Source organism: Trichosurus vulpecula, chromosome 7 (assembly GCF_011100635.1).
Source record: "Trichosurus vulpecula isolate mTriVul1 chromosome 7, mTriVul1.pri, whole genome shotgun sequence".
Classification (NCBI taxonomy): Eukaryota; Metazoa; Chordata; class Mammalia; order Diprotodontia; family Phalangeridae; genus Trichosurus; species Trichosurus vulpecula.
In genome coordinates, this window is record NC_050579.1 from 224,682,738 (window position 1) to 224,709,245 (window position 26,508).

At 37.2% G+C, this 26,508-nt stretch overlaps 1 pseudogene; it reads right to left on the reverse strand.

Moving 5' to 3' along the window:
• The window catches only part of LOC118857824, a 55,151-nt pseudogene that overhangs the window by 25,937 nt on the left and 2,706 nt on the right, over window positions 1-26,508 (reverse strand).

Here is a 26,508-nt window from a genome sequence, read left to right on the forward strand (position 1 = left end):
TGCTATCCTTGTCTTTTTAATTTCAGTTAAAGCATAATAGATTCTGCTCCAACCTCTTATTTTAAATCTGTGTGTACGTTTCAAGGGTGTGTCTTTTAATCAATATATTTAATCAATATCCTACTATCTGCTTCTGCTTTATGGGTGAGTTCATCCCATTCATGTTCAGAGTTATGATTTCTAACTGTGTGTTTCCTCATGCTATTTTTATCTGTATCATCCTTTTTTTTTACTGTTCTTCCTCGAAAGTCCATTTTTCTTCTGACCACTACCTCCCTACACCCTCTCCTCTTTCTTTTATTCTCTTCCCTTCCTACCTCCCTGGCACTGGGTGCAGGGCCTAAAACTGTTTCACAATTTTATTGCTATATACAGATCTGGGTCACAGCTCTAGGGTAGAAAGTAATACTTGTGGTCTATGACAAAAAGCAGGGGTTTCTATATACAACTGAATTGTGTACATACATACCTATATGTATTTGTGTGTATGTGTGTGTTGTGTGTACACACACACAACACACACACATACACACACACACATATCCTTCATTGAATCAAATCTGATGAGAGTGAGATTTAAGTATTTCCCAGAACCATCCCATTTTCCCCTCCACTGGAAAATCTCTTCCTTATGTGCCTCTTTTGTGTGAGATAATTTTTCCCATTTTCCTCTGCCTTTCCTCTTCTCCCAGTGAATCCCTCTTTCTCACCTCATTATTTTTTGAGATCATCCCAACATAATTAGCACCCATGTCCTCTTTTTATGTGGACTTTTTCTAACTGCCCTAATAATGATAAAATTCTGAGGATTTCCATGTATCACACAGGAAATGTAAATTCCCACATAAAAAAGTGAATACCCTTATTGAGTCACTTATGGTTTCTATTTCATGTTTATCTGTTCATGCTTCTCTTGAGCCTTGTGTTTGAATGTCAAATTTTCTATTCATCTCTGGTCTTGTCATCTGAAATACTTTAAAGTCCATTTTGTCAAATAGCCATTTTTCCCTTTTGAAGGATTATATACCCACTTTTATTACACAGATTATTTTTGTTTCTAATCCTAGCTCCTTTACATTCCATAATGTCATATTTCAAGTTCTCTTTTCCTTTATATGGAAGCTTTTAAGTCTTGTGTGATTTTGACTGTGACTCACGAAATTTTATTGGTTTCTCACTGTTTTAACTTTTAAAGAATTTTCTTCAGTGAGATTTTGTAGCTCTTTGTCCGTTTGTCAAATTTTGCTTTTTTAAGTATTTCTTTTCTTCAGTATTTTTGTGCTTCTTTTTACCAAACTATTAATTCTCTTTTCATATTTTTTTGCGTTATTCTCAGTTATTCTCCTAATTTTCACCCATCTCTTTCTTTATCTCAGGAATTCTTCTTGGGTTTGTGTCCATTTAGCGTTTTTTTTCCTCTGAAGCTGTTTTTCTTGTTGTCTCATTTTTTTCTAGTCTATTTCTCCTATTTGAACTTTATATTAAAGTTGGGCTGTGCTGACCTAGGGGTAGGGAGGCACTGTCTCAAACATCAGGCTTTTTCATGCTGCTATTTTCAGAGCTAGTTTTAAGGGCCTGCTAGTTTTTGGTGCTTCTAAAGATGGTCTGATCTGGAGAGAGATGTAGTTACTGCTCTCCTGGTCTGCACTCTGATCTTTACCCAGGAAAATCTCCTGGTACCCTAAGTGTTAGTGCTAATCCTCTTGATTTTGGAACTGTGACCTGGTCGCCTGCTCTCCTGCAGCAGCAACACTAGCTCTCCTCTCTACCTTGGAACTGTGACTTTTACCCCTGCTTTTTGTGATAGACCACAGGTATTACTTTCTACCCTAAAACCGTGACCCAGAACTGTATATAGCAATAGAATTGTGAAACAGTTTTAGGCCCTGCACCCAGTGCCAGGAAATGGTCCCTCGTAATCTCTTTCTGACCAATTGTCTGATCCTATTACCATCTCTGGGCTAAAAGTTCAGGATGTTGCTGTTCCTGCCATTACTGTCACTGTTACACTGATTTGCAAGGGTAACAATAGCTACATGTACCCCAGGCTGGCACCCACCCCGTGTCACAGGCCTTCCTTCCATCCTTCCAAATTTTCTTAGGCTGGAAAAAATATCTCACCTGGCTTTTTGTTGTCCCTACCACCTGAAAACTGGATTTGAGGCATTATTTTAAAGTTATTTTGGGGAAAATATTAGAAGAGTTTGGCTGGGTTGCTGCCTGTAATCTGCCATTTTGGCTATGCCTCTGGGATTATTTCTTTGACGTTATATGAACGTTGGTCATTCTAGGATATACATGGATTGATTATGTCATCTTTCTCAGCAGTGTCACAGCCTGCTACTGGTCTATACTCTTACTGAAATGTGAATGGCAAATATATCTTTGTAGTATTGGCCTCAGGAGGGTTACAAAGCAAAAGCAATTCATCGCTCAAATGATAACAATGAAAAAGACAGTGTGATATAGTAGAAAGTATGCTGAATTTGAAGTCAGGAAGTTTGGTTCAAATCCCAGTATTGCCAGTTGCTATATATGTAACTTTGGCATATCTGTGGGCCTCAGTTTCTTCATCTTTAAAATGAAGGAATTGGACTAAATGGCTTTCCACCTCTTTTGATCCTGTAAGTCCCGTCCCATAGTTCCTGTGACCTACTGCCACCACTTACTTTTCAGCTCTTAACACATGGTCCCTGATTAACAAAATGTAAGTGTCTGTGTTGGACCAGACTCTGAATGTCTCTTCTTCCTCTGCCAAAGAGGACCAAGAGTTTCTACTTCAGTTTCCCATTCTTGCCTACCATCTCCCAGCTAGGGTGGAAAAAATTGCTTCCTCTTATTTATATGACAACTTTGGAACATATTACCTGGGCTTTGGTTATTCATTGAGTTTCTCTTTTGTCAACTGACTCAGGAAGCAGGAGGAATCTCCTGCATGCATAAATCCATTAACATAATTAATAAGCACTCGATCCATTTCTATTCTACCTGTTTCATGATTTTATGATGTGTTGTAGTGGAACCATCTTAAAGAATTCAGAGTCAGGTCACCTCTAATCCAAGCACAAGCATTTATTGAGATTGATGCCTCTCATGAAATGGGCTAAGTTCCAGGAGGAACCAGCAACTTCAGAGAAAGCAAGATGGATTTTTATAGGATAAAGATGCAATTACATAACAGAAATAATGAATATTAAAAAGGCAAGAGGGGTTTGTTAAGAGATAAGGTAAAATGGGAGGGGTCCCAGCCACAGTGGAATTGCACATGCAATTACCCACAATGCATACAGAAACCCCATTTTGGGGGGTATTTATGTACAATAATGATATTATAATAAGTCTCTCTATGTCACAAGTTCACCTAAAGGACAGCTTTTGCTATTACTGCACAGGTGCTTACTTATGGAAAGTCCCTTCCGTTGTTTTGGGGTTCACATCCTGCATGGGCATCCTGGTGGTGCTGCTTTCTGATTGGCTGAGTATTGTGGTCCTTAGACAAGATGGATGTGGCTGTGGTTGACTGCATGGACACATCTGCTGTTACTGTGGGAAATATGGGTGTGGGGGCAATGGATAACTGGAGGCAGTGGCTGGGATCTCATCACATGGACAGGCCTGCTGTTTCTATGAGAAATATGAGTTCATGGACACATCTGTTGCTCTAGTGAGCAGTGAGACATATATGAAGTTAGGATATTGAGCCAGGAGGAGGGGTAGTAGCTAGATAGCGGCGGTGGGCCTTCTGTTTGGTGAAGCCTATAAGAAAGCTAGAATATTGGGGCTGGGAGCAGCTTTATTAGGATCCCATCACACCTAAATAGGAATAATGGTGTCCACTGAGCAGGTAGAATGGTACATACTTTTCTTAGGGTGGGAAAAAAACAAAACAAAACATGTGGATTAAATGAACCTCAGATATATTGATTTACCAAAGAATATATGGTCACTCCTGAAAACTATGTGTAATGTGTATTCATTAGACATGTGAGCATATATTGATAGGTGTGTATGTGTGTGTATTTGTATGTGGTTTGTGTATTGTGTATGTGCAAATCCTGGTTTAAATTTTAGTCTAAAAGTTTGGTTCTATTGACACTAATTTTCATTATCGGTACATGTTTTCAGATTCCCTTTAATTTAACCATAGTCTTGTTCCTAATGTGTCAATCTGGTCATATCCTTCTCTTGCTTAAGAACCACAAAATGTTCCCTATTGCCTGGAGGAAGACACTGAAACTCTAGTCTAAAATTCCTTGAATTTTATAAGTTGGCTCTAACATACCCTTCCAGATTCATTCAAAACCAATCCTACTCTTGATTCTTGTGCTGCAGTATAATTGGAACACTCATGGCCCCTTTGCTTTCCCTACTCAGTGAATCAAGATTCAAGCTATTTCTTGTCATCAGATTGCTTTTTTTTTCTTTTCTCTTACACCATCCCATCCTTTCCTTCATGTACTCTGCAATCTAGTGACACTGATTTTTTTTTCTGGTCCTCAAATAAATCTCTAAGATTGGGGTATTTTCACTGGCTACCCCCCATGGCCTGATTGATCTTCCTCCTCATTTCCATTGATGGCCTTCCCTGGATTATTTCAGGTGTTAGCTAAAAGCCCACTTTCTTCAGAAAGGCTTTTCTGACCCTCATTTGCGCTAGCGCTTTCCCTCTGAGATTATCTCCAAATTATTCCATACATTTCTTATTTGTACAGTAGTCTTCATGTTGACTATCCTATAAGACTGTAAGATCATTGAGAATAGGGACTTTTTTGTCTTCTTTGCATTCCCATCATTTATCACAGTACTGATCATGGAGTAGGCGATTAATAATTGTTTTTTGACATGACTTTATAATCCACCCTTCAAGATCCAGCTTAAATGCCCATCAAAATTGTTGTATTCCCATGAACAGGAGTGATCTGTCATACCTCTAAAATCTCTTAGCCTTTTTACATACATCTTAATCAGTCAGTTAACAGATATTTTTATATGTTTACTCTATGCCAGGCACTGTTCTAAGCACTGGGGATACAAATAGAAGCAAAAAAGCAAGACAATCCTTGCTCTCAAGGAGCTCACATTTCAATGAGGAAAAGGCAAAACATAAAAGGGGAGCTAAAATGTAGGAGAGAAAGAGTTACCCACTTAGGGGAGGGACATGTTTACTAAGTCCAGAGAACCAGGACTGGTTGGAATGGACAGTTACCCAAAATGGAAGTTCAGAGAAGAACTCACTAATAGGAGAAGAGCCTGAAGGATCAGAGCAGCTGAGATGTGGTGGTTAAATTCAGAATATCATGGATGGCTGGTCTGGGACTGTTCGCCTAAATGGATGTTTGGGGAAGAACTCCCCAGGAGTTCTTCAAGAGAAAAGGTTCTGGAGTCAAGAGACAGCTCAGATGAACTTAATGGATTCTATTTACTTTGATCATTGGTGCATGTGTCCTCTCTAGATTGTATATTCCATATGTGTAAAGATAATGAATATCTATCTTTGTATCTTCCCTAGAGTGACAGCTATAACAATAACTATTGACTCATATACCTGCTCTCCCATCTTTATAAATTTTCATGAGGATAGCCTACGCAAAAACAGTCTATGCATGCATCCTTGATTAAGTTATGAGAAAGGAACTGCCATACTTTCACACATAATATTTCACAATAAACCACATCTTTACCATCACATTTGAAATAGCCTCAAAAGCCACTTCTTAACACGAAATTTTTCATTAGCCAATCCTCAGCTATGAGTGCTCCCCACCCAACATGCAGAAAGTATCTATTTATTTCATATATACTGATTTTGTATCTACATATATATGTATATTCTGCCTGGCCTGAAAGAATGCAAACTTATTGAGAGAAGAGATTGCTTCACATTTGTCTTCATATCTCTGGAATGTAGCACAGTGCCTGGGGCATAATAGACAGTTGATTGATTTCAAACTAAAAGATAGAGTGATTATAAGATACCATTATTGGTATTGTTTGTTTATTATATTACTTAAAAATGATTCTATAAAGTGACACCTTAGAAGTTCATGAACATAGTGATTAACATGTGTATATCAAAATCATTCAAGATTTCTTGGAAAATGTGACAACAGAGATGACTCTATTCAACTAATTATTAGCATAAAATAAGGTATAAATCATGGAGATGTATGTTTATCAAAAGCGTTTGCTGCTGCCATGGAGGGTGGATTGTGCAGAGTTCAAATTGAAGATAAATTCCCTTGAGACAGTGAAGTATTATTGATTCTCTCATTTTCAGATTACAATGTAATAATTGCATAAAGAACCAGAGTACTGCAGAGCCTCCTGGTTAAGGGTCAAAATTATTTTTGAGATAATCCTGGCTATCTACACAGGAAAAGTCAAGTGGATGAAAGAGATCTATTGACCCAAGTGATATTTAGTTGAACATATAGCTTCAACAAACACTGTAAATGGACAATGAGTTGTGCTCAGGATTGAATGAGAGGAAAAGGAAATCAGATGGAACTGATTTGGGGGACAGTTCTGTTCTTCTAGTGATCATAAGCTTTACTTTTTAAAACAAAAGATCATCATCTTAATACAAATATTCTTTTTGTGATGCTGTATGACTGGTAATCATTCTTACCACTGTCTGAAAATTGTAATTGAAGGTCACCAAAAAAATAATGGAGACTGTATGATGGACACTAACAGTCTACAATTCATCACAAATGATGACTTATGCAGGGAAAGCAGCCACAAATGTGTTATTGGGGAAATGTATGACCAGCCATCAATACTGGCCAGTCACATAGTGAGACTGAGCAATGACAAATAGGCAGTGCTTCATTGATAGCTATAAAATGTCAAGAGTACTAGAGGAAGGCACCAAATAGGTTTAGTGGACCCTCCATTGTAAGTTTACAGTAGGAAAAGGATAAAGGTCATGGCAGGATGAACAGACATAGTTAGGTTTTGATCTTCATGATTGCAGGGAAATATATTGGTAAGTTCATAGACTCAGTAAATTATCCAAGTATTTCTATCAACCAGGCTGGCAGATGCTTAACAAATAGGTGTGGAAAGAAAGAAAGAAAGAAAGAAAGAAAGAAAGAAAGAAAGAAAGAAAGAAAGAAAGAAAGAAAGAAAGAAAGAAAGAAAGAAGGAAGGAAGGAAGGAGGGAAGGAAGGAAGAAAGGGAAAGAGGGAAAGAGAGGGAGAAATGGATGAAGGAACCACACTAGTATAACTTAGTTCAATTTCATTCAAAATGCATAATGTAGCTTATATGCACATATTATAAGGAAGCAATTCTTACTAGGATCAATCTTAAATAAATATCTAGGGAAAGACTTATTTTATCTAAGTAAATAATAACCCACTTACTTTGGCCTTTCTATATTTTCTCATGTAAGTACAATGAAGACATTTCAGTTCAGCTAAAGCAGATATACATCTGCATACAGTGAAGAAAGAAACCCACCCACTCCCTGTATATCGTAAGTGGTTTGTTACACAGCTACCATTTAAAATTTCACTGGCATCAATCCCACGCTATCCCTTATGAGTAATCTTAGGTAAACGATTGCGATATTAGACCAAATCCTGTCTCCATGAAGAGGTGGGAAGGGTGACATTTTAGTGGCAGTAATGAGAGCTTAAAAGGACAAATCATTACCTATCTAGTTTTCAAAGTTCCTAAGGGATAAAATTGCAAATATCCTCAATAGTGGGCAGAAATATGACCACCTGCTCCCCACCACCTACATTCAAATAACAAATATCATTTCTCTCTATCATGTCTTCCTGAGCACAATCATGGGATCATAGATTTTAAGCCCAAAGAAACTTTTGAGTAAGTCCAACCACTGATTTAGCAAATAAAAAGATTGAGGGCAAGAAATGTAAATGACTTCCCTAGGTTTACACAGCTAATGAATGACCAAGATGGGATTTGAACTCAGGTCTTTCTGACTTTCAAGTGTGGCAGTCAGTTTGCTGCAGCATGTTCCCTCTCCTAAGGAAGAAGTATAGTATGATAAGAGCACTAGATTTAAAATCATAAGTTCTGGGTACATATCCTGGCATTGTTAATACCAACTATCAGTCAATCTACAGTTATTCAAGTGAGCACTGCCAGACACAGTGTTAGGCACTGAGCATACAAGTATAAGGGATGAAAAAATCCCTATGCATGAGTTTATATTTTAATAGGGGAAATAAGTATATATGAAATACATAGAAAGCATAAGTATAAAGTGACTAAACACACACACACACACACACACGTGTGTGTGTGTGTGTGTGTGTATTCTTAAAGTATTGAAGTAAAGAATAGTTTCAGAGTGAAGATACCAACAGTTAGGGATATCAAGAAAGGCTTCATGTAGAGGAGAGTACAAGAGATACATCTTTTTCTCCCCTTTTAATAGTACTTTATTTTTTTCCAATTACATGTAAAGATAGTTTTCAACATTCACTTTTGTAAGATTTTAAGTTCCAGTTGTTTTTCTCCTCATTCCTTCCCCTCCCACAACCCCCAAACATCCAGCAATTTGATATGGACTATACATCTACAATCATATTAAACATAATTCCACATTAGTCATGTTGTCATCAAAGAATCAGAACAAATGAGGAAAACCTTGAGAAAGAAAAAAAAAGAGAGAGCATATAGTATACTTCGGTCTGCCTTCAGATGCCATAGTTCTTTCTCTGGATGTGGATAACCCTTTCCACTATGAGTCTTTTGGAATTATTTTGGATCATTGTATTGTTGAGAAGAGCTAAGTCTATCAAAGTTGATCATCATACAATGCTTCTGTCACTGTGTACAATGTTCTTCTAGTTCTCTGTTCACTTCACTCAGCATCAGTTCATGTAAGTCTTTCCATACTTCTCTGAAATCTGCCTGCTCATCATTTCTTATGGAACAAAAGTATTCCATTACATTCATATACCACAACTTGTTCAGTCATTCCCCAATTGATGAGCATCCCCTTAATTTCCAATTCTTGGTCACCACAAAAAGAGTTGCTATAAATATTTTTGTACATGTCGGTCTTTTCCCCATTTTTATGATCTCTTTGGGATACAGACCTACTATTAGTATTGCTAAATCAAGAGTATGCAATTTAATCGCCCTTTGGTCATAGTTCCAAATTGCTCTCCAAAATGGTTGTCACAACTCCAGCAACAATGCATTAGTATTCCAATTTTCCCATATCTTCTCCAACATTTATCATTTTTCTGTTTTGTCATATTAGACAATTTGATGAGTGTGAGATGGTATCTCAGAGTTTTTTTTAATTTGCATTTCTCTAATCAATAGTGATAGAGAGCATTTTTTCATATGACTATATAGATAGCTTTGATTTCCTTGTCTGAAAACTGCCTGTGCATATCCTTTGACTATTTATCAATTAGAAAATGACTTGTATTCTTACAAATTTGACTCAATTCCCTGGTGGTGGTTAATGTTCAATGAGGCCAGAAAGAAAGGATATGAAGGTATTTACAAACTAGCAAAGTTTATATGTGAACCTAGAGGCAATAGGAAATGACTAGAATTGATTAAGTAGAAGAGTCACATAGTCAGATATATGCTTAAGAAAAATTACTTGGGTAGCTGTAAGTGGGGTGGATGAGAGTGATAAGAGACTTGAGGCAAGGACAGCAATTAGGAGGCTGTTGTAATAATCTAGGTGAAAGGTGATCAGGCCTGAGCTAAAGTGGTAGCAATGTGAGAGGAGAGATTAAATTGGATGTCAGAAATGTAAAAACAAAAACTGAAAGAATTGGTGACTAATTGCATAGATGTTATGAGAGCAATAGTGTAGTCCAGGATTATGCTGAGGTTAGAAACCTGGGAGAATAGAAAAATAATGGTGTGTTCAACATAAAGGGGGGAAATTGCAAGAAAAAAGTTTTTTGGAGAAAAGATGAGTTCAATTTTGGACATGTTGGACTTAAGATGTCTCTAATACACCACACCTATGTCTTCTAGTCCACTAGACAATTGCTGATATAGAACTGAAGCTCAGAGGGAAGGTTGAGGATATGTACATACATTTATACAGTACATGTATTTATGTGTGTATGTATATACACATATATGTACATATATGGGTGAATGTTATATATATATATGCACATATGGATATATAGATATATATTTCTATTTGTCTCCATCCTTATATCCATCCTGTGTGTATGCAGATACATAAATGCAAATACATATATGTGTGCATATGCATGTATGTGTATGTAGTTGTAAATGTATTATGCACATGTATTTATTTGTATGTGTATATATTTATGTGTCTATATTCATCATTGGCATATGGATGATAGTTAAATGCGTGAAAGATTATGAGTTTACCAAGAGATATCGTAAATTTAGAAGGAGAAGAGAATAGGGCCCTTGACAGAGCCTCGAGTTAGGGAGTACGGCACAGGTGATGAACCACAAGGGAGATTAAGCAAGAGGAGAATTTGGAGAGAATAGTGTCATGAAAATCAAAGGAAGGGAGGATGTCTAGAATAAGTGGGTGTCCAGCAAAGTCAAATGCAGCAGATAGATCAAGAAGGAAAAGAAAAAATGGATTTAGTGATTAAAAGAGTAATGGTAACTTTGGAGAGAGCAAAATGATGCAAAGTTACTTGAGGGATGAGGTTTGAAGACAAAACTGCAAACTCTCAATGAGAGACTGAAAGGAGATGAAGCTGAATGGTGAGTTTAAACTTCTTTTCAAGCACTTTGGCTGAAAAAGGGAAGAATGATATCACTTAATAATTTAAGGGAGAGGTAACATTCAAGGAAGGTTTTTAAGGATGTGAGTGAAATGTTTGTTTAAGGATAAGTATGTTTGAAGGTAGGGGAGGAATCAGTAGAAGGGGGTGGTTGAAAATTGAGAAAGGGGCTGATTAGTGATACATCTGCCATAGAAGAAGGAAGGGGATAAATAAAATATGGGATGTAGAAGGCTGACCTCTTTATCAGAGGATAAGGGAAAGGAGGACAGAATAGGAGATGTTGCTATCTTTTCTTTGAAATGAAGAGAATATGAGAAGAGGAAACTGAAAATAAATTGCTTCAATTTTCTCAGTAAAATAAAAAAGTAAGTTCCTTAGCTGAAAAGAGGGAAGGAGAAGGTGTGGAGGTTTGAAAAAGGAAGAAAAGGTTTGAAATGGTTTCTGTGGTAAGCGAGTTAGGGAATCAAAGAGAACAAAAGCATTTCCTTGCTGCAGTGAGGATCCGGTTTCAATTGAATAACATTGACTGCAATGTAGTCAATCAGCATGGTTGTGACATTTCCTCCAGCTATGTTCAGTGGCTTGAGAATAAAAGCAGAGGAAAATGATGGAATGAATGTAGGGTTGAGATATGGCCAATGAAAAGCAGAAATTGGACAAAAGACCAAATGATTTAAGAGAAGATAGTGGAGAGTTAAAATGGATAACTATTTCACTAAAATTGGAGGGGTCAAAAGCTATGTGATCTTGGGCATGTCCTTTCTCTGGGTCTCAATATCCAAACTCTTTGAGAAATGAAGGGGCTGAACTAGCTCAGTTTTAATGTCCTTTCTATATTTCAATCCTATTGCAGAGAATTGTGCTAAAAGGGAATGTCCTCCTCATGAGAATATTCTCTTCTCCTGTGAGAAGAGGAAATGATTGAACAGGAAATGAAATTAATAAGCAGAATTTATAATCCTTGAAAGCAAAAAAAAACCTGAAAAACCCAAACTATTTTGTTTTTCATATTTGTGTTCCTAGAGTCTAGTAGCATGCTTTGCAAATAGTTGGTGCTTGATAAATGTTCACTAAATTGAATTGAATTGTATTTACTAAAAAAAATTCCAAGCTACTTTTGGAGACACATTTTCCCCAAGTTCCATGATGCTTTCTATATCTTTGATTTCATAGAATTAGAATGTTGTTATCTTCAAATATACAGATACATCAAAAGCTTTTTTAAAACCTTTTTTGATGCTATAAGTCATTATTAACGGGAACACAATGCTTCTTTCAGAAGAGCTATAGTTCTGCATATAATCAATGTTGTGGCTTCATTAGCAAAAATGAGTTGACTTTACTAGATTATTTCTAAGATCTTTGCCAGCACTAGATCTGTGATGTGTAGTTATGTATCTCTATTTCCAGATCCAGAGAAAAGGGAGAACAGAATCTCTATTTAATTGAGTAGGAATGATATGTCAGAGCACTGATAAAGTAATACCAAGGTTTCTTGGAGTCCTGGGAAGAAAGAAAACACCTTTCTCCAGAAAGTGTTCATGGGGAAGAGGTATCAGACTTTATCTGACTGACTCTCAGAGGGCAGAACTAGGAACAATAGAGGGAATTGGAAGAAAAGATAATTTAAGTTTGATAAAAGAAAGTACTTGTTAATAATCAGAGGTGTACAGAAATGGGAGGAGCCATCTTTGGAGGTAGTGGGTTCTCCTTTGGTTAAGCACTGGATGTAAATGTTGTATGATTACATTTGGGGGATACTGTAGAAGGGGATACTAGAGTACATATTGAAACTATGATTAATCAATCCCAAAGAAGTTGGGGACCCCAAAGGCCATCTACACCCACCAAAAAATACCTAGACAAGAACCACATCTACCATTTATATTAGTAGGCAAACACTTATCCTTTGCTAGGCTATCTTTAGGAGAACGCAGTACCTAGGAGGTCCTACAACATAGCTTCTAGCTCAGAGGTTCTGTTATGACCATTTTTTTAAGTGGACACATATAGGAATATGCACTTTCCCTCTGATTTCATTGGTTTAGGGAACTCCTGGAGGAGAAAATCCCATTTATTAATGTAGAATGGCATATTCTCTGAAGTTACAATCTTAGAGAGTTTCCTAGAACAGTGGTGTGTATTAGGAGGGCAGAGTTTATAATCTCAAAGAGGATCATAAACATGTCTGAAACGTTCGGAACCGCCGGATATAAGAAACTCTCAAAGTAGAAGGCAGAAGAATCAAAACATTTATTTAGGCTCCACAGTAACCAACCCATGAACCAGCAACCCCATTTTGATATATTGATCAAAAGCTTCCAGGCCCAATAAGTACGCCTTGAAAGAGTAACCAGGAGGCTACAGAGAAGCATGATTGCGTAAAGCAAAATCATGTTTCCCCCTCTATGGTAATAAGATTACCCACTGGCCTGAAGTCTTTGTTCAGCTTTCTCCCGTAGGTCAGCTCTGCTACTGGCAGCTCCTGCTTCAGCTGTGGCTGTGGCTGTAACTGTAGCTGTAACTGTCGCTGTAACTGTCGCTGTAACTGTCGCTGTAACTGTCGCTGTAACTGTCTCTGGCTCCAACCGGAAAAGGAAAAGAGGATCTTCAAGCTGTCCTCTCCCCTCTTATAGAGTTTTTGACATCATCAAGCACCGCCTGAACGACCAGGGCCGATTGGTTCTTGACTTGGCCCCTCCCCCTAGCATAGCCATTAACACCTCCCCTCAGCCAGCCCCATGACTCATCACACAGGAAGTTGTCTGCTTCCTGGAATGCTCTTTGGGCTTCCTGCCCCGGAAGAGCAAGCCACAGTGTCCAGAGGCTCAATGAGGTAAGCTGAGTCATTCAAAGAAAACAAAGGCCATTCTGGCTACATGGTGTCAAACAAATAGAAATGGGGGTCACTAATCCATACAAAAAGATCCCTGTGGAGGCATATTGACTTAGGCAACCACATATTTACATAACTGATGTTTCTATGTATTTTATTTATTTTGTTAAACATACATTTTAATATGGTTCAACTGTACTCCCCAGTATTCCTGGCCACATGCCTTTCATAGGTCCTGTGTTTGACGCTGCTGCCCTAGAAGACTGAGTTTTGAACTGCCATAGGGCTAAAGTCTAGTTGGAATCTGCACCAGGTATGGCACTAATAGAGTGGAGGGGTCACCAGGATAATTAAGGCGGGGCAAACTGACCCAGAACAGAAAGAAGGAGCCAGTTTCTTTACCAATGTATATTTGGATTGGGCTCATAAGTGTCTGCTAGAATTCTTATTTGGGAAAAAATAAGCAAGTTGTTTTTCTCTCTCAGCAAACACACATATGCATACAAATATATTTGTGTGTATGTATATGTGAATATTTCTTTCTTTATATGTGAGACACACATATATGTGTATATATATATGTACTTGCATATGTGTTCATATTGTATGTGTATATTTATACATGTACATGCACATACATACACATATATACACTTTGGGTATTTTAATTCCATAATGTACAGTTTATTTTTAGAGGTATCTAAGCATCCTAAAAAACCCAATAATGATTATGTCATCCAGATTTATTTTAGGCCATTTAGTACAATAAATATTTGAGGAGATTACATCATATAGGTCTGCTATTTTTTCCTGATTCAATCTTTCCCATTTATCAGCTTGGAACCTAACTCTAGTAGACGGATTGTACCAGATTCCTTCTTTCAGTTTTATACTATACTCCCAGGTCTAACATCTAATGAGTAAAGAAAAAAAAAGAACAGAAAAGAAATATTTTTTGTATGATCAAGATCCACTGTCTGTGGACTGTATGAGTTATCTGCATTTCCCTTTATTCTATAATTATAGCTCTGAGAGGTTCTGAACCAACTTAATCATCAGAGACTTGTGTCATTTAGATTGTTAGGACCTTTCAAAATTATAACCTTTGATCAAGAGTTTCTAAAGTACTGCCACTAGAATAATAGCTAGATGCTTCCTTTTTACAAGGCTATTTGAATAATGACTGTTTTTGATATAATAATTTGGGAGCAGTTGTTAATGACTAATTGAATGGATCACTGAGAATTCCTTTTGGGCCAATTGTATTTGTATCACTTGTATCATTTAAAATAGAATCATTTCATCGGGCCCACTAAAAAGATCTTGATATGGTACATATCAATCTCTTATACTTAGGAGGGCCAAAGGCAAAGGAATACCAACCTTCTAAAATATGTCCAGCTCGCAAAGGTATCCTGTAGACTAAGTGGACTGATAGGGCTGATAACAAAGGAATATTAAGAAAAATACTTGAAGAAAATTTTAATTTCCACAATAGTGCTGAATAATGTTTTTTATACTGCCATTCCACCAAAATTTTCCAAGAAATCTGGCAGCTTAAAAATTGTCCTTTAAGTCTAGGAAACTTGTGCTCAAGTCTAGCTTCTGACATATACAAGCTATTGACTCTGATCTGTCATTTAGATTCTCAGGGTCTCCGGCATATCTCTGATGTGATGTATTGCAGATGAGTTTATAAATTGCATTGCTGGAGGAGTTCTGTGAAAACCTAAATCTAGGGGGGGAAAAAGAATTCAAATAAGCAGAACTGCAATGGCAAGCAAAATGGGATTTTTGCTGGATTGAATGTGCATTGAGTTTTAGCCAATCAGAGACTCGTATGTGTGTTGAGTTCTAGCCAATCAGATGTACATAATTTCAGCAAATCAGAGACCTGAGTTCTAGCTAATCCGATGCTGACTAGAACTAACTGTATATAAGAAGAGCCCAGAGTGTGAGAGAAGCAGACATCGAGAGGGCATTGAAAAGAAGACACTGAAAGAGCTGCCAGCGTTGAGAAGAGAAGAATGAAGAGAAGAGATGAAGAAGAATGAGCTGTGAGCATTGAGCTGATAGGAAACCTAAAAGATCTGGCAAGAGGCTGAAAAGAGCTGGAAGGAGACCTCTAGAGCAGAGAAGAGACCTCTAGAGCAGAAAGGAGACCTCTGAGAGTGCAGAAGAGACCTTTGATGGCAGACTTGCTGAAGAAGCCTCCGAACTTTGAAGCTGAGTGGAACTCTAGGGCAGAGATCTACCCAGCAGAAGGAGGCTTAGCTTGAGCCCCTTTTGAGAGCTGTTAAAGTGAACTGAGCTGTTAACACAGAGCATTTGGACTTTGGAGGTGAATTGAGATGGTGGTGTTGGTGGTGTGTGTTGCTGCCCTGTTAAGCTTCATTTTTCCAGAAACAGAAGCTGTGTGCAGGACCCCCTGGAACCTGCTCTCAGACAGGAGCTTGGAGTGGAGCAGTCCTCATGCACTTGGGCCTGGTGAAGGAGTGGAGAGCTGCCTATGTGAGAATCCAGGTAAAAGTCAGGAGTGGTCAGCCTGCAGAAGAAGAGCCATGGGGCTTGGAAGTCAACCTCAAGTTAAGATGAAAGAGGACTTTACTTGGATGCTTGGTAATGATTAAGAAGGTTGTTCTTATGGTGACCTAGGGGTGGATGATGTGGTATTTTCTGCTACCCCTTAAAGATGCATTGTGCTGGAGAAGACCCTAGCCTGGGACTTCCTGATTTGGGAATGCAATGACATATATTGTGTAGTGTGATGCTCTTGCTGTGACCTAGGGGTGGATAGTGTGGTATTTTCTGCTACCTCTTAAGGATGTGTTGTGTTAAGGAAGACCTTAGCCCAGGACCCTCTGCTGTGTATAAGTATTTTGGGGAATGCTACTGAATGCAATGATATATGCCATGCACTATATGACATATTGAGTGATATGAGATATATGAATATTGAATGATATACTCTGCTTAAGGATGTTATGTTGTGAGATATATGAATAAATAGAGTTCATTATACTGTGCAATTGGACCCCCTGAAATTGATCACAGCAGCAGTCCTTGGATGTGCTGCTTGATTGGCGTTACATCAACTTACCTGTGAAAGTCATTAGAGTAGTCTCTGAAATACAGCTAGAAAAGACATTCAAACCAAAAAAAGCTAAATTACAACTTATGCATTTGAATTGGAAATTGAAGGAAAAATTTGATTACTTCTTTGTATTACTGTTACGTTGGTAGGGGACCTTTAAATTGGCAAACCAATCTGAAAATCAATTTATAACTATGCCCCAAAGTTTATAAATTCTGGGTATACTTTGAGCCAACTATAATGCTACCTCTGGACCTTAGACTCCAAGGACTGTAAAGAAAGAGGAAAAGGATCTTTTTTCTTATTATTGTTGCTATTCAGTCATTTCAGTCATGTCCAATTCTTCCTGATCTCATTTGGAGTTTTCTTAGCAAAGACAGTGAGTGGTGTGCTTTGCCATAAATGTACAGATATATTTATAACAACTCTTTTCATAGCAGCCTAAATTGGAAATTAAGGAGTGGTATTGTCATATTGGAGAATATAAAAACAAGTTATAGTGTATGAAGGTAAATTAACATTATTGTGCCATTAAAATGATAGAATTGGCTGTTTGAGAGGAAACTGGGAAGACCTTAATGAACTGAAGCAGAAGGAAGTAAAACAATTAATTACCAGCAAAATATATACAACAAAAACTTTATAAAGAAAAACAACATTGAAAGGCTTTAGAACTCTGATCAATGTAATAATAAACCTCATGTCCAGAAGACTGATAATGAGACACGCAACTCATCTCTTGCCATACAGGTGATATGTCTCCCATTGGACTGTGAGCTCCCTAAGAATAGGCTGTCTTTTATCTTTCTTTGTATGCCTAGAGTTTAGCATGGTATTCAACGCATGGTAGACACTTAATAAATGTTTATTGATTGACTAATGGATGAAATTGAAATGCAGATAGAGTCATGTATTTTCAGGTATGGTCAATGTGGAAATTTGTTTTTTTCTACTATGCATGTTATTTTTATTTTGTTTTGTGGTTGCTCAGTTGGTGGTGCTGGGAGATGGTCATCAGAGAAACAGACCTTATATGTGAACATTTATATGTAACAATATAATAAAATATTAATTGATATTATAATATTGCATATTATAATAATATAAAAATACTAATTGATATTGTAATTGGTGCTAATAATTATATAGTTTATTATATATTGTATATATATATATATATCACATTTCCTCATAAATAAATGTATACACACATTATATACATATATTGTGTATGTATGTGTACATGTATTTAAAAATTTGGATGAATTAAATTCTTGAATTTTACCTAATGCTACCTTTACACTCATGTATATATGCATATACATATATACATACAATTAAAAATACATACTCATAAATTAAGCCTACTTGCAAATAGATTTACATATGTTTGTACCACCTATTAATACATACTTTTTGCTAGAATACATACACAAAAATAAGCCCATTTAAAAATAAATATGACTGTATGTTAAGGGGCCAATCAGTCTAGATGCTGGAGGTGGGGAAGGGAGATTAAAATTTTAAATAAGACAGGGTCACTGCTATAACGGAGTCTGCTGTTTAATTCAATAGAGTGATGTAGCAGACACATGTATAATTCAATTTGAAATGTATGGATGCATGTTTTGCATCTCCAATTTTTGGTACAGTCAGTACCTCATGCAATGTAGACTCTTGATAGGTGAGTGTTTTGTTGTTGTTGCCATAGTGTTTTGAAATAAATCTGTAATTTCATTGGCATAAGGTATTCCCAATGAAGAAAATAGTTCTAATAATGCAGATCAGCATATGTTCTCTGTAACTTATGATCATAGAGTGAGATACTTAACTTTTTTGTGTGTCATAGACCCTTTTGGTGGTCTGCTGAAACCTATGGACCCCTTCTCAGATTAATATTTTAAAATGCATTATATGTAAAATTATATATTATATATGCATCATATATATTTGTAAACATTATGTAACATATATATACATACACAAACATATGAAGGGAGAGAATTACAAAGGAAATCAATTATATGACTATAGAATTATCAAAGTGTTTTTTAAATCAAATTCACAGACTCCAGACAAAGAATGCCTATCTTAAAGTGCTGTCTATGGCACCAAGAGATTAAACAACTTGCCCAGATGTTAAAATGTGTCACAGGCAGGACTTTTAACTCATTTCTTCTTGACTTCAAGGTTGATTTTCCATCCATTACACAGCCCTGGCTCTCAATAAACGTTTATTGGTTTCAATTCAATAAACAATATGGTGCAGACACCTTTCTAGGGACTAAAGAAACTGCAAAATTTTGATTTTTAAAAGATTCCTGCCTTTATCATGGAACTTACTGTCTAAAATGAGAAAAATAAAGTGTGATACCTATCATTTTTACAGTACTTTCTTACATATAGTAACTCATTTGGCTCTTAGAATAAGCCTGTGAGCTGATGAGGGCAGGTACCCTACCTGATACCTACCAAATCATATCTTCATAATTTTAAATGACCCTAATTTTTTTTCCTCTATTGTGGCAGGACCCATTAGCCCATTTGAAGATGGGCTTGTGCATTACTCCTCTTTCAATATCCCACAAAGGAGAGAGAGAGAGAGAGAGAGAGAGAGAGAGAGAGAGAGAGAGAGATTTATAGTTTCTTCTTAGACTGGTAGAATATTTTCCTTATACTAACCTTGTAATGTGTGTAGCACAAGTATCATAGCCTTTTTACAAATAGGTTAATCAACGTTCATCAAGATTAAGAACCTTTCCCAAAATTACATAGTTGGGATTCAGACACAGGTATTCTCTCTCCACGTCCAGTCCTGTTTTCTACACCTTATTGCAAATGCTTGTACTATGTTTCAGAAACAATCTATGACCCTGCAATTTAAAGATGTTTGACCAAATTTTCTTTTTGTGTGCATTTTTTTTCTAAAGCTCCTTTGATGTCATCAGTCTAAGGTTCTTCTGGCAAGGAGCTTCTTTCTATGGAGATTGGGACCTTCTCTGAAACTTAGGGATTTGAAAAGTTGTCTGTGGAGCTGTGAATTTATGTGACTTGACAAGGGTCATATAGCCACTCTCCATCATAAGGGAGCCTCGAATCCAGGTCTTCCTGACTCTAAGAGAAGCCTTTTGTCCACTAAGCCTCTTTTCTGCTCAATAATATTTTTGTTTATATACCTTGTGAACTCTTTAAAAGTGGAGAATTCTCTTTCACATCTAGCTAGGACATTTCAATGATAGCTTTTTCTGGGTACATGAAAAGGCCTTAGCCTAAAAGGGTCAGGGTCTCCCACTGCATCCTGGGTCATCTCCAGTCATCCTGATGAATATCTGGCCACTGGACCCAGATAGGTCTGGAGGAGAAAGTGAGCCTGGTGACCTTGCACAGCCCTCCCTCACTCAAATCAAAGTCAACTGCAAGTCATGTCATCATTTCCCTGATGTCATGGTCCTCTTTGAAAACAAAGGACAAACACGTCAATCCTGAAGAAGAGTCTATCTATATATGGATACTGTGCAGAGGGACCCAGCGACTATTGCCCAACATCAATGCTTGACTGTGGCTGCATCATAAGAAGGGAGGCCCTCGGTTTGTAGACTGTGAGCTTTTGTAGCCATGCTATCTCCTAGGATTGTTGTGAGGATCAAATGAGATGTTTGCTGGCCAGATGAGTTCAATAACTCATCTGTGAACTGGCACATTACTGTTAAGTACAACCAAAGTATGACTGTGGAACATTATCTATAGTTCTCCTTGGTTTCTTCTCTGATGTGATCTTCAGTACTTTGGGGCTCTATGCATGCTAGAGAATCATAGAAATATATGCATTACTACTTCTTATGCTGCCTCTCTCCCTCTCCCGCCACATACACACTTTTCTAAACAAGGAACATAGAACATCCGACATTCTGTAGGAACTGATGTTATAGCAATGTTATTATGATGTTATGGCACTATTATGACCAGCTTGAAAATGAACAAAAAAAATGCAAAATAAAGAGATGATAATTGTTGAAAATAGTGCTCTTAAAATTAAGTAATCTTTAATACTTTTTAAATTTTTTCCCCCAACTTGCTTCCCTGAATGACAAAAAAGTAATCTCCTTCTACATTTGGGATACCCACTTGATAATGCTTCTTGCTATTCAGAAGAAATGTAGGCCTACTGAAATCCTTTTCAATGGATATGCAATATGTTGAGATAAATAAATTCATCCTTTTGTACATTAGGAGCCTTTGATTTTTAATAGCAAGACAGAGCATTGAATTCACAGGGAAATCTACAATCAAAGACAACATTAAAGCTTTTCTATAAATTCTTCTTGGAAATTATGAAATAAAGCCCTATGAATTTATAAATATCCATGTTTTAACTTTACATATTTTATTAGCTTGAGCTATCATGCAGTTGCTAGAAGGATTTTAGGAATAGGGTAAAGACTTGTTGTTTTATTTGTATAGGGAACTTTTGGTGAAGATCTCCTTTCATTTGCAGGCCAGTAAATTCTCTGCAAATTATAGTCTGAGTGAGTTGTCTAAGTCAATGGCTTCCCACACAGTAGCAGTATGCTTCAGAAGTCACACCTGAAACTAGTTGTTTCTGGGTATAAGGCCAGCCTTCTATTCATTAAACCATGACTAACTCTTTGATCTTGTGATCTAAATAAATGAGATAGAATCTTCAAAAAGAAACTAACTTACCCACTAGGGAGAGAAGAAATTGACAAATATTGTTATTCAGCCATGTGGATTTGAAAACAAAGTTTAACCATGAGGGCAACCTTATAGGTTAATTTGAGGACTGTGGTAAGCAAGTAGGAGGAACTATAGATCATAGTAAAAGAGATTTTAAATTGGAAGAGAGCTTATATGCCATCAAGTCCCACTCTTTCATGTACTATATGAGGAAAATGAGTCTCAGAAAAGTGAAATGAATTGGCCAAAGTCATATAGGCAGTGAAGTGGCAGAACCAGTGCCTGAACCTGGGTCCTCTAATTCCAAATCTATCACTTTTTCCACTGAATAATATAAAATTCTTGAGCTTATTTGCCATTAGGATAAATGAGTCAGTGGAATAATTTCCTCCTGGGTTCCTCAAAGGATAAATTACTATCATGATTCTCTTGCTACTTGGTTTGACCATTGCAAAGACATGAAGGAGTAGAGTTGAGTCGTTGTTTTCAGTCCTAAATTGCAAAGCCAAAAATATCGACCTTTTGCCTGGCTTCACTAGTGAAGGCTGCAACAAATCTCTGGGACATTTTAACTTCAACCATAGCTTTGTGTTGAGTCTTTCTGTGTTTACATAAGCAAATCCTTATGCAGGGAAGGACATATACTAAAAGAGCACAATGTTAGCCTAACCACACAAACTGATCAGTTCTACCAGTGTTTGGACTACAAAGTGCAGACTGGCCAAATGAGAAAGACTTTGCTTTACTAGACTAGAGATTAAATAATTCACAGAATCAGGAAAAAATCAGTAGCATTTTAGCCTATTCACACTAGCTGGAATTTTTCAATCTCACTCAATCACTGGCCTGAGCCTTGACTTCCTGCATATTGAGGTATGGAATAAGCCAAATTGATATAAAATATTCATGGCAAAAAGGAAAACAGTGAGGTAGAAATAAGGATTAGACCAACAATTCATGACAGCTCCCCACCCAGGGCCCTCCAAACACCTATAAAAAATGGCTGTGAACAAATTCTAGAACTGCAGAACCCACAAAATAGCAGAGGGAAGCAGGACTCCAGCCCAGGACAGCCTGGATGGTTGGTGGTAAGGTCTATCACACGCAACTGGGACTGGACCAGAGCAGAGCCCAATGTGGGCCACATGGAAGAACCAGACCGGGAGCTGGGCAGAACAGGCCCTAGCACCCTGAATCAGGGAGCTGTGGCAGTTAACAGACTTCACAACCCAAAAAAACCAAAGACAACAGAGAAGGTTAGTAGGAAAAGGTGCAAGGCCAGAGTGAAAAGAGTTCACAGTTTGGCCACCACCCCAGGAGCAGCAGAGGTGGTGCAGCTACAGAACTATAGCTGCAGTTGCTTCTGGCCCCAAGCCCACCTGGTGGGAGGAATTAAGTGGCACATCCGAGTGCAGAGCCTGCTTAAGATCTGAGTTGCACTCTGGGTTGGCAGTTCTTGGGGGAGAAGTAGCGTTGCTGTGGCAGACATTGCTGTTTAGAAATAGCTCTGAAAACAACAGCACAGCCCCTCAAGCTTGGGACAAAGTACTCTCTACTCTATAAGCAGTCATACCCTGACAAAAAGCCCAAGGGTCAAGTAGTAGTTGGCTAGGAACATGAATAGGCAGTGAAAATGCTATCAGATTCAGACTCAGACTTTGGAATCTTTCTTTAGTGACAAAGAAGAACAAAACATACAGCCAGAAGTCAACAAAGTCAAAGAGCCTACATCAAAAGCCTCCAAAAAAACCATGAACTGGTCTCAGGCCATGGAAAAGCTCAAAAAGGAATTGGAAAAGCAAATTAGAGAGGTAGAAGAAAAATTGGGAAGAGAAATGAGAGTGATGGGAGAAAACCATGAAAAACAAGTCAATGACTTGCTAAAGGAGACCCCAAAAAATAATGACAAAAATAACACCTCAAAAAAAAGACTAACTCAAATGGCAAAAGAGCTCCAAGAAGCCAATGAGGAGAAGAATGCCTTGAAAGGCAGAATTAGCCAAATGGAAAAGGAGGTCTAAAAGACCACTGAAGAAAATACTACCTTAAAAATTAGATTGGAGCAAGTGGAAGCTAGTGACTTTATGAGAAATCAAGATATTATAAAACAGAACCAAAGGAATGAAAAAAATGGAAGACAATGTGAATGTCTCATAGGAAAAACCACTGACCTGGAAAATAGATCCAGGAGAGATAATTTAAAAATTATTGGACTCCTGAAAGCCATGATCACAAAAAGAGCCTAGATATCATTTTTCAAGAAATTATCAAGGAGAACAGCCCTGATATTCTAAAGCCAGAGGGTAAAATAGAAATTGAAAGAATCCACTGATCACCTCCTCAAATAGATCTCAAAAAGAAAACTCCTAGTAATATTGTCACCAAATTCCAGAGCTCCTAAATCAAGGAGAAAATACTGCAAGCAGCCAGAAAGAAACAATTTGAGTATTGTCAAAACACAATCAGAATAACACAAGATCTAGCGGCTTCTACATTAGAGGATCAAAGGGCTTGGAATATGATATTCTAGAGGTCAATGGAGCTAGGATTAAAACCAAGAATCACTTACCCAGCAAAACTGAGTATCATGCTCCAAGACAAAATATGGATTTTCAATCAAATAGAGGACTTTCAAGCTTTCTTAGTGAAAAGACCAGGGCTGAACAGAAAATTTGATTTTCAAGCACAAGAATCAAGGGAAGCATGAAAAGGTAAACAAGAAAGAGAAATCATAAGGGACTTACTAAACTTGAACTGTTTTGTTTACATTCCTACATGGAAGGATGATATGTATAATTCATGAGACATTATATATATTAGACAGAGGGCACAGGGTGAGTTGAATATGAAGGGATGATATCTAAAAAAATAAAATCAAATTAAGGGATGAGAGAGGAATATATTGAGAGAGTAAGAAAAGGAGAGATAGAATGGGGTAAATTGTCTCCCATGAAAGTGGCAAGAAAAATCAGTTCTGTTGGGAGGGAAGAGGGGGCAGGTGAAGGGGAATGAGTGAATCTTGCTCTCAATGGATTTGACCTGAGGAGGGAATAATATACACACTCAATTGGGTATCTTACCTCACAGGAAAGAAGGAGGAATGAGATAAAAAGGGGGGATGATAAAAGGGAGGGCAGATGGGGGAGGAGGTAATCAAAAGCAAACACTTTTGAAAAGGGACAGGGTCAAGGGAGAAAACTGGATAAAGGGGGATAGGATAGGAAGAAGCAAAATATAGTTAGTCTTTGACAACATGAGTAGGTGGAAGGATTTTGCATAATGACACACATGTGGCCTATGTTGAATTGCTTGCTTTCTTAGGTGGGGTGGGTGAGGAGGGAAGAGGGTAGAGAATTTGGAACTCAAAGTTTTAAAAGCAGAGGTTCAAAAAAAAAAGTTTTTCATGCAGCTGGCAAATAAGATATACAGGCAATGGGGCATAGAAATTTATCTTGCCCTACAAGAAAGTAAGGGAAAAGGGGATGGGGGAGAGTCGGGTGACAGAAGGGAGGGCTGACTGGGGAACAGTCAGAATATCAGAATATATGCTATCTTGGAGTGGGGGAAGGGTACAAATGGGGAGAAAATTTGTAATTCAAATTCTTGTGAAAATCAATGCTGAAAACTAAAAATATTAAGTAAATAAATAATGATAAAAAATATTGCTATAAATTTCTCTGATAAAGGTGTGATATTCAGGATCATAAAGGAATTGATACAAATATATAAGAACAAGAGACATACCCCAATAGATTAGTGGTCTAAAAATATGAACAGATAAACTATCAACAATGATATGAAAAAAAAATTTCAAATTATAAAACATAAACACAAATGGTAACAACTCTGTGCTTCCAATTCACATCCATTAGATTGGCAAATATGGCAAAATATAAAATTTGAAATTGTTGGAGGTGTTATGTAAGACAGGAACACTTATAACGCAATTAGGAAATTTGACCCAGTCATACAACTACTAGATATATTTCTCAAAGAGGTCAAAATTGAAACAAAGAAGCTATACATATGAAAATATGTATATCAACTTTTTGTTGAGACAAAGTACCCGAGACAAAGTGGGTTCCAATTATTTAGTAAATGACTAAACAAATTTTGGTATACAGATATAACATAATATGGTCATATAAGAAGTGGTGAATGTGGTGAATTCCAAAAAAAAAAAAACCTAGGAAAGCTTGCAGAATGAAATGAGCCAAAGCATTAGAAGAATTTTCACAATAACTATCATAATATAAAGAAAAATATCTTTCAAGACTTCAGAACACTGATCATTATGGATATTCATCATGATTTCAGAAGATTGATGGTAATAATAGTGAGCTTTTATATGTCACTTTGAAGCTTACAAAGTGCTTTACATATGTTATTTCATTTGCTTCTTCCAACAGTCTCTTAAGTCAGGTTCTATTATTATCCCAATTTTACACGTGAAGCACTGAGGTTTAGAGATGTCAACTAACTTGTTCAGGGAAAATAGAGTTTCTGAAGCAAGATTTCATCTCTTGTCTCAATGACTCTAAGTCCAAGACTCTATCCAATGTGCGATCTTGTTGTTTATAACAACATGAGGGCCACCTCTTGACAGAGAGATTTATACATACCTACACACATATATACATACATACACACATATTTAGAGAGAGATGGATCAATAGATATAGATAAATAGATATAGTTATAGACATAGATACATAAATATACACACATATGTGTGTATGTATATATGTATTGTGTGTGCATATAGCAGTAAGGCAAAATTCATGACCTCAGAGAGGGTCATGGACATGCCTGAGTGGTTTGGAATTAAGAAGTATAAGGAATTCTCTAGGTAGAAAGATGAGGAAGTATAACATTTATTTAGACTCCAGAGGATCAGATTCAGGGACCAACGCACCCAATTTGATATTGTGGCAATACAAAACCAATAAGTCCACCTCACTGTAGTAACAAGGAAATTATAACAAAATATTATAGCATGCCATACTTGTAACTTCCCCTGCTTAAGGCCTTCCTATAAAAGATCACTCATGAATCCTAACTCTGTGCACTCTCTTGATGCTGGCTCTCTGCTCCTGAATCCTGCCACTCTCTGCTCTGCTGCTCCCAGTTCTGTTCTGCTCCCAGTC